General features: G+C 40.6%; 1 protein-coding gene across 9 annotated transcripts in view; it reads left to right on the forward strand.

Annotated features, from left to right (window-relative positions):
• Positions 1-3,273, forward strand: part of PSEN1 (presenilin 1) — a 74,070-nt gene that overhangs the window by 44,321 nt on the left and 26,476 nt on the right. The gene's annotated exons all lie outside the window — the stretch shown is intronic.

The following is a 3,273-nucleotide window of genomic DNA, read 5'->3' on the forward strand; positions in this document are numbered from 1 at the left end:
GGGCAGGGGCGGCTGCAGCTGGGCAGGGGAGGCTGCAGCTGGTGGTCCCCGCTGCCCAGGCCTAACGCCTCGGCCAGAGGCATTAGGCCCGGGCAGGGGCGGAGCCCACGATCGGGGGGGCGTTATCCCCCAGGGGTCCCAGACTGCGAGAGGGCACAGGCTGGGCTGAGGGACCCCCGAGTGCACAAATTTTTGTGCACCGGGCCTCTAGTTTTTTTTATTAAGAATTTTTTAAAAGTCTATAAATCAGATTGTTAAAGGATTTCAAGAAAGTGTATGCATGATTTAATTGCTTTTCAATTTTTTATATTGTTTTATAAGTTGTTTTTTCTCGCAAATGAAATCTTATTTGAAAATTTCACATATAAAATAGAAAAAGTAGAACTATCTGTTGAAAAGAGTAGAGAGGCTCAGAGATTTGCCAGGCTCAGAGATTTCTCAACCCCAGTGACAGAATCAAGTTTGTAAATCACTGGGATAGATCTTATATTAGGAACAGAAGCAATAAAACTAATACATAAATTGCCCCAGCCTGGTGGCTCACTTGGTTGGAGCATTGTCCCTTACACCAAAAAAAGGTTGCAGGTTTGATTCCAGGTCAGGGTACATACCTAGGTTGCCAGTTTGATCCTGGGTTGGGCATGTAAGGGAGGCAACCGATTGATGTTTCTCTCTCCCCTCTCTCTCTCCGCACCCCTTTCCCTTCCTTTCTCTCTAAAATCAATAAGCATATCCTCAAGTGAGGATTTAAAAAAACAACAACTAGTGCATAAATGGCAGAGTTTGGTAGAGGCATTGGGAATAAGGACAGACAAAAGAAACAAATGTGAGAATCTGTAAGAACTCGGTGGTTTTCTAGAAAAAAAGAAAAGTTCAAAACTGCCACTGAAGCAGTAGAAAATCTAAATAGAGGTAAAGAGAAACAGCAGAAAGTTCTTGAAAAGGTTTCCATCCTACCTACCAATTAAAATAGTACCAGGCACAAATGGTTTCATATTAAACCTTCTAGGACTGGAAAATTCTAATAGTATTTTAACTGTTCCAAAACATAGAAAAAGAAGAAAAGCTTCCAGAATCATTTTATGAAGCCAACATAACATTGATACAAAAAAAAAACACCCTATAAATTATAAAGTAAAAGGAAACAGTAGACCAATTCCATTTATTGATAGAAAAGGAATAACTAAATATTACACAGGATTCAGAAATACATTGGAGGAAAATATATTATGACCAAGTGGAGTTTGTTTGCAGAACGGAAGGTTGTTTCATTATTAGCAAATTTCAATATAAGTCACTGTGTTACTAGGCCATCATCTTTACATGCTAAAAGGCATTTGATGAAATTCAGCACCTGTTCTTGATCAAATCCTATAAAAAACCAAACATATGATTACTTCTTTACCATCATAAAATGTATGAATCTCACCTAAAGGTCATTATCACCTCATAGGGAAGTAGAGGCATTCCTATTAATGTCAGGAACAAGATGGGGATTTCCTTTATCACTATTCACTGCTATTGTCTGCCATTGCTCTGGAGGGAATAGTAAACACAACTAAATGAGAGAGAAATAAAACAAGAGCTATAGAATTTGTAAAAGATGGTTAAATTATCAATATTTGGAGATAAAATGATCGTTTACTTGGTTTCAGAACTAACCAAAAGACAATTATAATCACTAAGTATAGTTGGATTAATATTCTAATCTGGTAAGGTTGCAGGGAAGCAAACAAACACACAATGGTGTATAACTTTTTAAAAAATATGTATTTATTTCAGAGAGATGAAAGAAGAGGTTGAGAGGGAAAGATCAATGATAAGAGAGAATCAATATGCTGCCTCCTGCATACCTCCTACTGAGGATGAAACTGTGAACCGTGACTTCCAGGTTCATGTGTCAATGCTCAACCACTGAGCATACCAGCCAGGCTGGTGTATAACTTGTAAGAGCAGTTTGGCAAAGCCATTAACATTTTCAATGTATATGCACTGAACTTAGTAATTTAAAAGATAATAATTGTAGAATTGTTTCTAATGGCAAAAGAATGGAATCAGTCTAAATATCAATCAATAGAAAACTGATTAAATAAATTATGGTACATCCATACAATAAAGCCATTAAAAGAATGTGGCAGCTCTGATATACTAATGTGGAAAATTCTTCATTATTTTAGGAGGAAAAAGCCTGGTATAGAACAGTGTAATAATATGCTATCATTTGTGTCTAATAAAGAAGTGTATATATGATATAGATGCTCTCTAAAAGGATACACATGAGCCTGGCTGGTGTGGCTCAGCGGTTGAGTGTCGAACCAGGAAACAAGAGGTTGTTGGTTCGATTCCTGTTTGGGGCACATGCCAGGTTTCAGGCTCGATCCCCAGTAGAGGGCATGCAGGAGGTAGTTAATCAATGATTCTCTCTCATCACTGATGTTTCTATCTCCCTCTCCCTTCTCTCTCTATAAAAATCAATAAAAACATATTCTTAAAAAATCTATTTATATAAAGACCCTGGGTGTAACATCACGTCTCGAAGCTCAACCAACCAGAAGGAAGTCAGTCCTGCAGGGGTCATCTTGGAAACGGCTGCGCCCTCCCCCAGCTGTTTCCTGGGGGGCGAGGTTTCAGGCAGGAACCCGCCCTCGGAGCGGAGTGTGGAAATACTGAGTCCTGGGTTGCCTTGCCAAGGGCTGCACCCTCCCTGAGCTGTTTCCCACGAGGCCTGAGGGAAGAACCCACCCTCGGAGCACCAGAAGTGCCCAGCAGCAGTCAGTCCTGGGTTGCTGAGGCGGAGGCCACAGTGTGGTAGAACTCTGGGTCTGGCCCAACAGGGGGCGTGGCCAGCCTTCAAACCAGACCCTGACAGGAGGGAGGAGGGAGCCCCATTCCTCACGGAATCGACAGGTGGCCAGCTTGCTGTCAGGGGCCTGCCAGCTAGGAATCCTATTCACCTGCATATCTGTATAAAGTTTTAATACATTATTTTAGAGGTCGTGGTGGTACTGTTTTACCCACAGCGTCTACAGGAATTGCTGCAAATTTACTTCTCGGTGGAAGCACCTTTCATTCCCAATATAAATTACCGATTCCATTAAATGAAACTTCAATTTCTAGACTCAATATAAAGAGTGAAGTTGCTAAAACTATTAAAAAGGCCCAACTTCTCATTATTGATGAATGCACCATGGCATCCAGTCATGCTATAAACGCCATAGACAGATTACTAAGAGAAATTATGAATTTGAATGTTGTATTTGGTGGGAAAGTTCT

Source organism: Myotis brandtii, unplaced genomic scaffold (assembly GCF_000412655.1).
Source record: "Myotis brandtii unplaced genomic scaffold, ASM41265v1 scaffold213, whole genome shotgun sequence".
NCBI lineage: Eukaryota > Metazoa > Chordata > Mammalia > Chiroptera > Vespertilionidae > Myotis > Myotis brandtii.